This window comes from Ailuropoda melanoleuca, chromosome 15, assembly GCF_002007445.2.
Source record: "Ailuropoda melanoleuca isolate Jingjing chromosome 15, ASM200744v2, whole genome shotgun sequence".
Classification (NCBI taxonomy): domain Eukaryota; kingdom Metazoa; phylum Chordata; class Mammalia; order Carnivora; family Ursidae; genus Ailuropoda; species Ailuropoda melanoleuca.
Window position 1 is genome coordinate 60,865,111 of NC_048232.1, and position 14,145 is coordinate 60,879,255.

Sequence of the window (14,145 nt, forward strand, 5' to 3'; positions counted from 1 at the left end):
CACAATCAGCCCCCCACACTGAAAATCCCACCTTAAACCAGATTGCCTAAACTTTATATTCATCCTTGAAGTCTCCGTTCTGAGACACACTCAAACTTTATCGAGATGGTACTCTCCCTTACTGCAATAAGCAATGAACTTGGCTCTGCTTGACCAACACGTGATCTTGGTGAGCATTTCAGGGAGTTAGTAGTTAACAGAACCAAGGAATTAATGCTTCATGCCCGGTGCTTTACTAAGGTGTCCACTAATTTTGTATGGAGAAGGAAATAAGGCCAGGATTTACTGTCCAAATGGACACCCATCTCACTTGGTGAAAGAAAGTTAAGTTTTTAAGTTTTAAGTCAAACTAAGAGCAGAATTCTTTGTGTCTATTACATAGCTCAGCATAGCATTAAACTGAACTAAATATGAATGCAGACTAAAAGACAGAAGCGCATACTTAAATGAGGATAGCCAAAGACATCCTCCAAACCGGCTGGGTGACAATGAGGGTTCGGGTGGAGGAAGGTCCCGGGCGGTGTTGGTACAGAGATTAAAAGTACTGGCTTTGGGTTCAGAGATGGGTTTAAGTTCTGGCTTCACCATTTGCCAGTGAATTGATGAATGACATTAACTTCCATGACCCTCAGAAGCTCACCTGTAAAATAGGAATAATATTCGTACCCACACCATCGAGTTAATGTGAGGACTGAACGGGACGATGCATGCCCAGAGTTTACCCCAGTGTAATTGGTGGTGCTTATTGTTATTAAACTTACTGCAGGATTTTAGGGCTTGGGGAGAGGGAAGATAAGGTCAGTGGTATACTTGAAAGAGAGTGGAGAATTCAAAGAGAAGAAACAAAATGTCTTATAAGCTGGGGATTCAGGATTGGGTTTTTCTGTTGTCGTCTGGTATTTTTCCAGGACGATTGGCTACCGAGGCCGGCAGGGTAGTTTCCCCGCTAAACTGTCTCTCCGTTTATGAAAGCACTGTTTCCCTCTCCATAGGGCTGCCTAGGCAGAGTTTAGGACTGCAGCAGAAGCTTGACCCTAAAAGTTTAAGAATTTAGAGCCCTGAGAGAGAGATGAAATCTGTCAGTGAGAAACATCTCAGTGTTTTTGTGGGGATATGTAGGAGGTGACTACTGTTGTTTTTTAGATGTTATCACTGGTGATGCGAAAGAACATGAGCTCACTGAGTCCAAGGTTGTTCTTTTCCAAACTTGCTTATTCACCAACCAAGCCAGTCCTGCCCAGAAGTATAGAGAGGAGGTGTTAAGTGATCCCAGGGCTTACTGCTTGCCATGACAATTTTATGTCTGCTCTCCACTGATACATGCTCTTGGGGAAGGAGGCCATATTTCTCATTATTTGTGGAACTACAGAGCTACTCTTTATTTTGTATTTACCGTGTATCCCTAGGGGCTGCTGCTTCTCATACATCACCTTATTTTATTTATGCATTTATGCATGTATTTATTTACTTAATGAGGAAAAAGAACCAAGTTTTTTATTTCTTCATTTCTCGCATTGGAAGTATCCCTCAATGACATCCTTGGCCTGAGACTCTTTGCCATCATCTTTAACCACCACACAACTGGGTTTTCCCTCTCAGTCAGTTTTACAGAGGCCTGCCCATTGCCCTGGCTTCTTGTCATCAACTTAATTAACTTGATCTGGTGTCAGCACAAAGGGCCTCCACCAACTTGCTCTACAGAGGCTCACCACAGCTGGGTGCAAGCACTCGAAGATGGGCTGGGCGCTTGTCTGATGCTAGGCCGTCGTGGCTGAGGGCGGTCTTCATCACCTCTTGTAAAGCAGTGTTGATGTCTATGACACCCCCAACAGCAGTGCCTTCCTTGGCCATGGTGGGGGGGGATGGGTGGAGCCGAATCTTGACTGCGTCCAGCCTCTGCAGGTGCATGACCCGGGGCAGCAGGGAAAGAGCGCATCATCTCATTTAAGCCTTCTCACAAAACTTTCCAGGTATTATTACCCCCATCACTGAACTCCTACTTGACTTCCTTGTGGTTTCTTATTAAGTACTCCCAACTTGGTGAAAGAGACCTAGGGTCAAGACAATTCAATATCCTGTAAGCAGACAGGAGAGATGTGTGTGGCGTTTGATTGCATGCGGGAGCAGAGAAGAGTAGAGAGAAACAACACTACTGAATTCAAAGCAGAAGTAACAGAAAGATGGCCCGTTGGACAAGAAAGGCTAAGGGCTTCTATTTTAATAGTGTGGCCTTAAATCATAACTACACATTCAGGGAAGGGTCTGTAAGTATAAAGACGGAAGTCTCGAGGGTGACCTTGAGACTATGAGACTGGAAAGGGTGAACTACTGTCTGATTCTAATGTCCCACTTGGAAAGTTGGGCAGTATTCCAACCCTAAATGAATTATTGGAATAAGGTTAAAAGGTGTAAAATAGAGTATTTTTATATTCATCTTCAATTTTATCCTGTGTGACTTGACTTTTAAGTTCATACCATCTTAAGATGTAGTTAACACAGGTTTTAATAATTTTAATTCCGTCTCTTATCTCTTTATAAGAAACAGAAGAGTGATTCATTTCTGTGTTACTTAATATTCATCCTTTCTCAGTAGTAGTTAAAATGTAAATAACAGTTCTTCAAGAGTAACCCAAGGTAACAGCTGAACTGTGCCAGCGTCCTGAGGTAAACATAAATCCTTTCACAAATGTTCTAACTTGTCGAACTGTGTATTTCCAAGTTTCAAACTTAAAGGATCCAGTAAGCAATCTTAAAAGAAGGGATGCCGCCCTAGAAAAAATAAGATTTGCCAAACTCTTCATACCTCCTTCAACAACTCCCCTGACATTCCTGAATGTCTTCTATGGGCAAAGGTCTGTGCAAGTCTCCATAGGGATACAGAAATGAACGAACACGAACCTGAACAAAAATTATAACACAAATTAGGGAATGAGTCAGTGCCAAGCTATGCGAAGTTTAAAAAAATCAGAGAAGGTTAGAGAGTGTTAGTTGGAAGGCTTTAGAAAGTAGGCAGGATTTGAATCTAGTCTTGGATGGGTAAGTGGGATGAGGTGGTGGGGGAGGGGGTCAAGGGGTAGAGGTTTGGAGTAAGTAGGGTGGTCAATAGCCTATTTTGATGGAAGTGGAAATTACAGCCGTCTGGCCTCGATGATAGAGTGATGCTATAAACTCAGTGGTTTGCTTTCTACAGAGAGCCATTAAAAATTCGGTAGGGGCGCCTGGGTGGCACAGTGGTTAAGCGTCTACCTTCGGCTCAGGGTGTGATCCCGGCGTTCTGGGATCGAGCCCCACATCAGGCTCCTCCGCTATGAGCCTGCTTCTTCCTCTCCCACTCCCCCTGCTTGTGTTCCCTCTCTCGCTGGCTGTCTCTATCTCTGTCGAATAAATAAAAATAAAATCTTTAAAAAAAAATTTGGTAGAGTGATTTTCCTTGCTGCCACTGAATAATGTGAAAAGTATCAGTGCCAGTCATATCCCTCTGCCCTCCGGACACACCCTCCACCTTTCTTCTCCTCCTCTCCTCCCTGGTAGGAAGGCCTGTAGAGACTATCTTCTCCTTACCCATTGGTTTGGCCAGTGGGGTGACCTATAAAAGATCCAAGGAAAAGGGTGCATGAAGCGAGGGAATTGATTTGCCAGGCTCCCTTCTTGGAGGGTCCTCCCATGCCATTGCAGCCCACACAAGAATTTCACAAGGCCTTTCAGCCTGTGGGTTCTGATCTTCTTCTCCTCTTCTGGTGGGGTCTATGGGTGCAAATAGCCTGGCTTGGGTACTCCTTTGACCCTATTTGACTCTATTCCCTACACCCCGTCATGCCTTTGTAAAGAATCCTTTTATTATATTTTCCTCAAGTTATCTGAAAACGAGAATACTCTCTTTTCCCTGGTGAGACCTCCACCAGACCTGAGTTAGAGATGTACCAGGGATATGCTCACCTCTATCCCAGAAGGGGCACCAAGGGCCTCTCTTTATGCTATGGGGTTCCACACTCTAAGCCAGAGTTTATTAGAAAGATGTTTAGACATCTGAGCAAAATTAGACCAATCAGATAGTCTGGAGGAGTCTGCATTAAGAAATTGTTCGTATGGACCAGAAGAGGTGAGCTCGGGAGTTGTGGTGTGCCATTTTTGCACAGTAAGTAGACTGAGAAGCAGAGAAGGTTCGTCTGTAGAGACATTCACTTATCGAAGTTGTGTGAGTTTAATGGTTTTTCAGTCCTTGGATCCAGTGGCTCCTGAGAGCCAAGTAAATTCTTGTCCTCAAGTCCTGTGAGGTAACTCTGTTTTCTTAAATAAGTAGCACACACACGCACTCACGCCGGCATGCACAAGCACACAGTTTTGTCGGTTTAAGCATGTTCAAGTTATTTTCTGTTACTTACATCCAAAGACACCTAACTAATAGAAGACCCAGTACCCATAATCCCAGTTACCACCTAGAGAGTCCTGGTGTGTGTGTCAGACTCCGCAGGACTTAGCTTGTTTAATGTTCGCAACTACACTGAGAAGTTGTTTTCTTGTGACCCAGATTTTTCTTGGCTTTAAAATTCTTTCTAGTAACTCCCTCTAAGTGTCCCTCAATTTCTTTTTGGGTGTTCCCCCAAGGGGGTGTCTCATTAAAGAGTTTCTGATTGCCAACTTCCTACAGGGGAGGTTTCCCATATCACCAACAAGCACTTCTTGGACGCGGGCTGGGTGTCCTACAGTGGAACTCAATTCTGACACTACCAACCCCCACTGATAGCAGCGGATCTCACAGGTAAAGGCAACCTGCAAGATCGCTCTCTACCTCAGAGCCCCGTAGCAAGTCCGGGTAGTTCACCTGTACTTCTGACTGACCAGCTATAAATCAGAGGTTCCCACTGCTCCCTCCTTGGGTTTGATTAATTTGTTGGAGTTGCTCAAAGAACTCAGGAAGCCCATTTATTCACCATAATTCCAATTTATTGCAAAGGATTTTAAAAGAGGCAGATCAACACGAAGAGAGGCATGAGGCAAAGTTTGGGCAGAGACCACAGAGCTTCCGTGTTCTCCCCAACTGCACCACGTCCTCAGTCTCGTGCTTGCCAATGCCGAAGCCCTCTGAACCCTGGCCCTTGGGTTTTTGTGGAGGCTTCATTACACAGGCATGATTGATTAAATCGTTGGTCATTGGTGAGGAACTCAATCTCCAGCCCTTCTCCCCTCCCCAGGTGCTTTTCAAAAGTCACCTTATTAACATAAACCCAGCAGTGGTGGAAAGGGGCTTCTTAGGAATAACAAGACACCCATTTCACCTTTACTGTCTGAAGCAGTTTCAGGAACTAAGGACAAAAGGCTGAATATTATGACAAAAGACGCTCCTACTGCTCTTGTCACACAGGAAATTCCAAGGATTTTGGTTGTCGTGAGCCAGGAACCATGGACCAAATTGTATTTCTTATGAATCACAACATTGCGCTCATTTTTCCTCATTACTCAGTCTGTCGGCCCTGGTCATCGCACAGTCTATTCTGTTCTTTTTCTTCATCACAGACGTCACTGCATACCGTGAAATGACAACAGCTACTTCCAACATTCCATCTGCCGATGCTTCCAAACCTTCTAGTCCTCAGGGTGCTCAAACATCTCTAAGTTTGATGAAAAGACAGAGTCCCCTCTCCCTCCGTGTCAGCTTGGCCCTTCGGCAGCTCTCCATGTGGCCAAAGGCCCCAAAAGTCTCCTGAGGAGATTCAGGAGCTAACGACAGAGCTTCCCACCTGTGCCCCGTGGCACAGGTTATGTGGCACGTTGATGCCCCTGGCATCAGCCTGGAACAGCCTGCTGGGGCCCGGATGACCAGAGCCCTAGCTCTGCCATGCGACGTTGAGCAGTCTTATGTCATCATCCCCAGTGTGGCCTACAGCCAGTACCATTTTCTGTAAATACCACATCATGGGTCTTGCCATGGCCACGAACCCCTTACCCCATGCAATCACGGGAGATGCAAATCCAGTCTGGACCAGGTCAACAATAGCCATTGTGCTGTTACTCAGTGCTTGCCTTTTCTGTTTTCTGGTTTCTCTTCCCTGCTAGAAAATGAAACTTACATCCAAATGAAGAAGCCCTGGGGCGCCTGGGTGGCTTAGTCATTAAGCATCTGCCTTTGGCTCAGGTCATGATCCCAGTGTCCTGGGATCAAGCCCCACATCAGGCTCCCTGCTCCACTGGGGGCCTGCCTCTTCCTCTCCCACTCCCCCTGCTTGTGTTCCCTCTCTCGCTGGCTGTCACTCTCTCTCTCTCTCTCTCTCTCTCTGTCAAATAAATAAATAAAATATTTAAAAAAAAAGAAGCCAATTGTGGTGTGTGTGTATGAGTGTGTGGATGTGTACACGTATGTATCATTAGGGAATAAGAAAGATGTTATCTATGCTGTCTTTAGCCAGCCCCAAGTGCCCTATTCTATAGACCATCCCACTCTGACCAACGAGGAGACAGTCATGGAGAGTTAGGTCACCTCCCTGAGGTGAAACACTAAGTCAAAGAGCCGGCGGGATTCCAGTCTAGGCCTGTCTGGCTCCAGAGACAAGCCTGCGTCCACACTGTTGCCACATCCCTCCTTCCTGCTGTTCTACTGATTAGGCTCAGACCTTCAAATCTCTATGTCGAGAACACATTCTGGGGCAGCTGTGCAGGTGCCCCTCTCAGAACTCCCTTCAGGAAGGAACTGTCACCTGGGGTGCAGTCAGGCCACGGCCTCCAGCTATAGCGACTTTGGGGTTTGGCACAGTGTTTGAGGCCAGGACACGCTCTTTCCAGGTAGCTGCAGCTGGTGACTGAGCATGGCAGCTGGCCTGCTCATGACTGGCCTGGCCACCTTCATTCAACCTGAGGGCCACTCTAGGAACTCTATGAGCTGGAGCCCCCGTTGGGCTGGGCGGCGGGTGGGGGGGGTGACTCGGACCTGCAGTGTGGTTCACAGGCCCTCCTGCTGGTTCTGGCTCCCTTTCCCCTTTGTCATTCACAGGCATCAACCCCAACAGATCTCTTAGACTCCTGCCTCTGCCGTGGTGTCTGCTCCCTGACCCAAGCTTCCTGAGAGAAGGGCCATGCTATTGCACCTAATACCACACTTTGTACAGAATGAGTTTCTTGGCATTCTTTTTTTTTCTTTTAAATAAGTAAGCAGTTTTACATGGTGGCAATGAGCAGCCTTCTTATACTAGTTCTGGGGAAACACTGGGCCCAAAGGCCCAGAATGCTATTGGTTAGGAAGGCTTCAGAGCATCAAGCCATCCGCAGAGTTTAAATGAGGATTTCGGATCTCCCGCTCAGAGATTTTGGCTCAGTGTTACGTAGGGCAGGACACTTCAGTTTTAGTAAGCACCCCCAGTGTGTTTAGAGTGAGGCGTCCTCAGAACTTACTTGAGAAACGCCATTTTTGAGAGTGACTACACAACTCTAAAGTTCTCCCCTTTCCCCACCACCACCATGTTTGGTGTCATCGGTGTCCCCATGAATTTGGGAGACTCATGGTATAGTCCAGGATCAGGGCTCTTCTTAGCCACTGGATATGTTCCAGGCTCCATTAAAAAGTGAATAGGTCCCCAAGGGTGGAGTGTAAAGATTGCCTTAAACCTGAAGGAGACATGAATTGTCAGTACTACCAGCTGGCATCTGGATGTGCGAGCTGGGACTGTGAAAGGTAAGCGAAGCAGTTAGCCTCAGGTTAGTTACAGTGCGGCTCCCTGACGTGTGAGTCATTACGGATGTAGGAGTTCAGTCTCGTCCAAGCCCACTTGTTATCAAAGCAGAATGTCTTCTGTTCATCTCTATCCCTCCTTCAGAGGCAACCTCAAATAGCCTTTTCTGACTCCTCCAAGAGCATACCTCCTTCCAAAACCCCCTGCCTCTCCTTCTTCCTTCTGCAGCACTATGTTATATTTAAGTTGCTTACTTTATGTGTCTTTCCCACCCATTCACCTGGAAGTTTTTTGGGATTGAAGTACGTTTCTTTTCATCTCTTCGTTCCAGTGCCTACCCCAGTACCTAGAAACAGGAGGAGTTCAACTGACGGGATGGATGGAGGGAGAGGGGATGAGAAAAAGGAAAGATGGGAGGATCAAGCAGGAATGACCTCGATGACCACAGGCTTCATCTCGGCACTTCGTCTGACTCCATCCTACACCCATACCCGATATCACAGTTACTTAGAAAACGAATGACTGTGAAATATAGATTTATTTTCTTTGTGGTTTCAACTGATTTAAATTTACTTTAAGTTAACTGAAAATATTTGTAAGGGCATTTTTAAAAAGTAAAATAAAAAAATGTCTAGTCAGGATGAAACTTTGGATTATAGGAGGTAGTGGGATACGGCAGGCTTTGCAATCGCTTAGTCTGAGGTTAGAATCCCACTTGGTTCCTTACTTACATGGCTTCAGTATCTGCATGTGTAAAATGGGATCAAGAATGTTTACGCCACAATAGTTAGGGAACCCTAGCAAAGTGCCTGACACGTAGTAAGGACTCAATAAATATTAATTACCTTCTTTTTCTTGCCAGTACTTAATAGAATCCTTGAATGTGGAGATCAAATCCATTTCGTCATTTTCAAAAAATTTCTAAATGCATACCCGTAGATTGGGTGCTCATAAGTGCATGTTACATGAATGAGAAAATTGCTGCATTGCTTCTGCCTTATCTCGAATTCTAATTTTAGTTCACTTCAGTGTTAGGAAGCGAATTTAAAAGGATGGCAACATGACTCAAAAGATTAAGATTTTCTATCCAGAAATCTTGATTTAAATCTTTAGTGGTTGACTCTTGAGAAGAGTGCAAATGTTGGCATTATCTTCTTTATTAGCAATTTGTAAAGAACCAGGATCTCACACAGCTGTGTGCAGCTCAAAGATGTACCAAGCAAAGAATAAATTTCCTGCCCACGCCAACTCAAGGCAAAAACCCACAAGCTGTCTTATATTATTCTGACAGCCTGAGCAAGGTTTCTTATTTTTCTCATAAAGGAACTCGACAAAATTACAAGAATTTTCCACTATGTGGAATTTTTACCTTGTGGGATTGTTCCAGCCGATGATATATTTGTTTTAGGAGAGACTAAAGGCTTGGAGTTACAGAAATATATAGATTTCACTCTAGCAATTTAGCAAATAAAAATTCTCCTTTTAAGCCTCAAGGTGACCAGTGGTATCCTCTGGACGAGGTCCACTCATGCCTCCTCCAAGTTGCATTCCAAAGGATACAAGTGTTTCGTACTCACAATAGTAGTGTACTCAACATTTTGGCCCAGGTCAAAGAGGGCCAGGCTTCCTTGAAATTCTGCCAGAGCCCACCTCTTCTTTAAAATGGACACCACTGGAAATAGGGGATTCAACAGTGGTCATTCTGTTTACGGCGCCATTTACTGGAATCCATCCGTGTAGAATACAGAGAGGACTGCTGACATCTAATATTCTCAGTAAAAGTAAGTACCAGGCAAAGACCAAGGTAACTCATCTACTAGGCACTAATTCTCTGAGAAGCACCTAACATTGTTATGTATTTGTGTATCTATTTCATTTATACTTCTTACATTCTGAAATAGATGTTTCTAGGACCACTTGTATTTTCCCTACCCTACACCCTAATATCAGTCATTCCCATAAGGAGCCCGGTTCCTTTTATTGGACAATGTATCACTTTTTATGACCTAGCCTCAAGTCACATAGTTTTCTCTTTGCTGGTTGAGTCACAAAGGTCTACCCAGGTTGAAAGCAGAAGGGACATAGACGCCATATCTTAATGGAGGAGTAGAAAGGTGGCACCGTAAGAATTTCAGGATGAAAGTATTGTCATGGCCATATTTGGAAAATACAAGCTGCCACAGGTGCTCAGGTATCTCAATAAGAAGGTAAAATTTGAACAAGAACTTAGAGGAGGTGAGGAAGTCAGCCTATCTGTGGGAGCAATGTTTCAGAGGGAGGTAACAGTTGTGCAAATGAAAAAGCCTTACAATGAGACCATACTTGCTGATTCAAAGGAACAGCAAAGGACCATCATAGCTAAAGGAGGAGTGGTTTGGGCAGTCATAGAAGAGGAGGATGGTGAGGTAAAGGGAGGATAGATGGGATCGATTAAAAAGAAACCTGGAGGACTTGGTGAGGATTTGAATGAGCAACCATTGCCAAGTATAGAGTGATAGCAGCATCAGACTTATATTTTAAAACAATCACCCTTAACAGCAATACCCTGTTGAGAATCGACTTCAGAGGACAAGGCAGAAGGAAGTAAACCAGTCAGGACGCTGTTGCAGTAATCTGCTACCCAGAGGTGACGGTAGTTTGGACCAGGGTGGTAGCCGTGGAGGTAGTACGGAGTGGTTGGATTCTGAACATCTTCTGAAGCTACAGCTAACAAAATTTCCTGCTGGGATGAAGATGGAGTGTCAGAGAAAGAGGAAAACCAATAATGACTTCAAAGTCTGGCCTGTAAAACTGCAAGGATAAAGCTGTTGTCAGTTGAGATGACTATGGATGGGGAACGATCGGGAGCTTATTTTTGGAAATGCTGGCTTTCAGATGTCTATTAGACACCTAAGTAGAGATGTCAAGAAAGCCTTGGGTATACACTTCTGGAGTTCAGTAAAGGAGTCTGGGCTGGAAATACACATTGGGATGTGATTACATGTAGATTTGTATTTCAGGTCACAATGACATTGCTAAGAAAGTGAATAAAGATAGAGGAGAGAATCAGGGACTGTTCCCTGGGGTACTCCCACATTAAGAAGGAACCATCAGAAGAGACACAGAGGGAGTAACTAACAAAAGGGAAGGCAATGGAAAAAGCATGCCATGGAGGAAATAGTCATCAGTTGTCAAATGATGTCACTCAGTTCAGCAAAATAAGGATCCAGAATCTGACCATTGGATTAAACAATATGGAGGTCATTGTTTTTTCTTGACAAGAGCAGTTTAGATGGAATCATAGAGCTGAAGGTAGTGTTTTTAAGAAAGAACGGGAGGAGAGGGTTTAGAGATGGTATAGATATCTCTTTGAAGATTTTTAGTGCAAAAAGGAATAAAAAGAATTTTGTGGTAACTATCAAGGGAAATTAATTCAAGAGAAAATTTACATGTCCATGGGAATAAGCCAGTAAAAAGTAAAAGACTGATGATTTAGGAGGGAAGTGGCAAATTGCTGGAGTCCTGGCCTTGTGTAGGTGAGGGGGGCGGGGTCTGGTGCACAGGGGTTTCCACAGGAGCACATGTAATTCCTCTGATTCCAGGCAGAAAGGCACAGTGTGTGGGTTGCAGATGCTGGTAAGTCAACACAGGGCTGGCGGTCAGTTGAAATTCTCTTCTAGTTGATTCGATATTTCCAGTGAGGTAGGAAGCAAGGTCATCAGCTAAGAGTGAAAGTGTGGGTGGGTGTGTTAGAGGTTTGAGGAAAAGGAAAAGGTGTAGAATAAGCACTTCACAGCATGGGAGAGTGAATGGATTAGGGACACACAGTGTGAATTCCTGGCGGCAACTTGCGGCCATTTGAGGGTTGTTGTCTTACATTCAGCGACCTGCGCTACAGTCAGCACCACCTGTTTGATGGTTCCCAACCTGCTTCAAGGGCAGGTATGCGTAGGCAGAGAGGTGGATTTAACCAGGGTATGATGGAGTGAGAGAAGGTAATGGAGACGAAGATGTAAGCAAGGGGGTGATTACGACGACTGGCCGTGGAATTCCAGCTGAGTAGGGGGGATAGTGAGGACACATCAGGGGGGTGAAAGTGCAAACGTTGTAGTATCATTGTACTGAATATTTAAGCGGGTGAAAAGCAGAAGTGTTATGCCTGCAGGCTAATGTTTACACTCCAGTGACCCTGCCCACTAGTCAACTTCAACTTAATAAATATAGTAATCAATAACTAATTCCTACTTTGTTGAGCTGGAAAACTTCCTAGGGAAAAACAGAAATTAGCCTGAAGTGGGAAGGAAGACGGAACTACCTCCCTTGACAACAATATTCACAAAAATTAGACAAGGAGATTAATGAATTTCTCTGTGTGCGCAGTAAATGCAACAAGGAGTTTCATATAGTCTTTTTTTTTTTTTTCTTTTTAGAAGAGCGTTTCATGAAGCCTGCTGGCTTCATACCCTAGGGCTCAGTGCTGACATTTAATACTGGACTGTGGTCATCCCATGAAGGGTGGGATCCATACTACCTGCCCCAAAATTTGTTTGGAAGAGATGATGCCACACGAACACCGAAATATGAAGAGATTTACTACTCACACGCTGAGGCCTTCTAGGGGGATCAAGGCAGCCACTCAAGCTGGGCTAAAACTGGCTGGAGAGAAGCAAGGAGGGAGTGGCTTTTGGGTGTGTGGTTAGGAGGTCGGGTTGTGGCGAGGGGAACTTCCTCGCTGTGACCGAGAGAGGAAAGGGGCAGACTTCCACATGGGACTTGCCCAGATGTGAGGCAAAAAGAAGCAGGAGGGGTGGCAACCTGAAAGTTGCTAGCTGTCAAACATCAAAAATGAAGCCAAAGTCTTTATTACAAATACATGCCACAAAGCTATAGGCAACACGGTTTGCATGTGCTTAAAATCTTAAGCCTTGGAGTCAGGCTGGCATTTAAATCCTGGCTCTTTAACTGCGTGATTCTTAGTTAGCTCTTTGACTTTAGGCAAATTAGGTAAATTGCTTCGTTTCTCTGCTGTGTCTCAGTTTCCTCACCTGGCAAAAGGCCACAGAAGTACGTAACTCCGGTTGTTGCGAAGCATAATGATGTTGGTGAACTGCTTAGCGTGGCTTTGCGATTTAGCAAACCACAAACCAATTTCTGAAAATTCTGTGATTGATATTTCTATTTCAGATATGTGTAATCTTCATAGTTGAACCATGTCTTCTTGCCAGTGGCTCTGAATCTGTTATTTTTGATAATTTATTTCCTTTAATTTTGAAAACATTACATATTCATCATGCAAAAACTTTTCCCTCTATGCTCTCTTCTGTTGAAGTTCCTCTAATAGTTTCTAGTTAGAAAGCAAAACTTAACACTAGAAAAAAAGAAGGGAAGGAATCTTGGGTGAGTCAGTTGGTGAAGGAAAGGGCTCTTTAATTTAGATATCATAGATATCATTTATCTCCGAAGTTCAGTTTTTCCTAGATCGATTCTCTTAAATTAGAATTAAAATTAGAATACGTTTAGCTTGTTTTGAGAAAGTGCATTATGACGTTTCAGACACTGTTGATTGGCATCTCCTATCTGCTCAACACTCATTCATTCATCGAATAACTTTTGAGCACCGAGCTTGCTTGAAACGATGGGACAGGCCCCAGGATTGCGCCATGTGAACCACAGGAGGCAGGCTCTCCTGTGTGGGACTTGGTAGTTTGGTGGGTTCCAGGGATAATCAAATAATCCCATTTTAACAGTCAGGGGTTTTATTTGCAAAAGACAAAAACCACCTCTGGTTGCCCCAAAGGGACGAGGCAGTGTCGGAAGCAGGCGGTGTAACACGGGTCACCCCAGGCGCCGGGGAGAGCAACCGAGGGAGCCTTGGAGCCGGCTCCAAGCCCGGTCAGGGCCTTCCTGCGGCCGCTGCAGACCCCTGCCCGGGGATCACGGCCGCGTTCATGCAGCCACGGCCACGGCGAGCCCTCCGCTGCCCCGGCTTCCTCGTGGCCCTCGTCCCCCGTTCACCCCCAGCAGAGCAGATGCATCCACCGGCCGTCCTCACGGCCACAGCCTTGCCGTCGACCTGAGCAGCTCGGAAGAAGACCCGTTGTTTTCTGTGCTGGGAAGTAGGAAATGCGCGGCAACCGATCAAATAAACAAATCCTCTTCCGACTGATGGCACATGTAAGTAAAAGGGTGTTAACAGCTGTTAAAGTGCTTTATACAAACTCACATGACATTTTGGGGGCTTCCGGTCGGCGCGAGGGCTTGAGCTGCTGGGGAAGCACCTCATCCAGAGCGGCTCCCGCACCTGTCAGTCCTCTGCCTCCCTCCCCACGTGGTCGTGTCTGGGGGCCACTGGCATTTGTAACCACTTTCTGTCCCTGAAATACATCTACTTCATGTATTACTCCTGTAAATGGAAAGTCAGCCTCATTTGCCATCAAGAGAAGGTTAAAGTAAGAATAAATACAATGAAATGGAACAAAGCTAGGAGGATCTGGCTGGACATTTT

General features: G+C 45.1%; 1 pseudogene; it reads right to left on the reverse strand.

Annotated features, from left to right (window-relative positions):
• Positions 1–1,502: 1,502 nt before the first annotated feature.
• On the reverse strand, positions 1,503–1,851 carry LOC105240463 (annotated as a pseudogene).
• Positions 1,852–14,145: the final 12,294 nt, after the last annotated feature.